Consider the following 420-nt stretch of genomic DNA (forward strand, 5'->3'; position numbering starts at 1 on the left):
TGCTTTCATTTCTAATAAACAACAAAATGCTGTTTGAATAGTAGTCCTCCTTTACACTTACTAAAGGAGCGAATCCTAACTAAACACTTATGTCAAATTTTCACTTGGCTTGTTCGACATTGCAGGTGACTGCTGACTGATCTACAAATGACCTTGCATCATAAAATAAACTGCTAATTATTTGTAGATCAGTCAGTCACAATTGAACCACAATGGATCACGTATTTGATGCTCACTACCATAGCCACTGTCATGCAAGACTAGTGAAGGCTTTGCAGGAGTGCCCATAGCAATTACCAGAATTAACCACTTCAGGAATAAACAGATGGGTATTACTGTAGCTGTTATTGATAGCATGTACAAAGAGAGCAAATTCAAGTGTAGGGTGTGGTCGACAGAAAATTCACTTAGTCATCATGA

The sequence above is a fragment of the Coregonus lavaretus genome (assembly GCF_964263955.1).
Source record: "Coregonus lavaretus genome assembly, chromosome: 31".
Lineage (NCBI taxonomy): Eukaryota > Metazoa > Chordata > Actinopteri > Salmoniformes > Salmonidae > Coregonus > Coregonus lavaretus.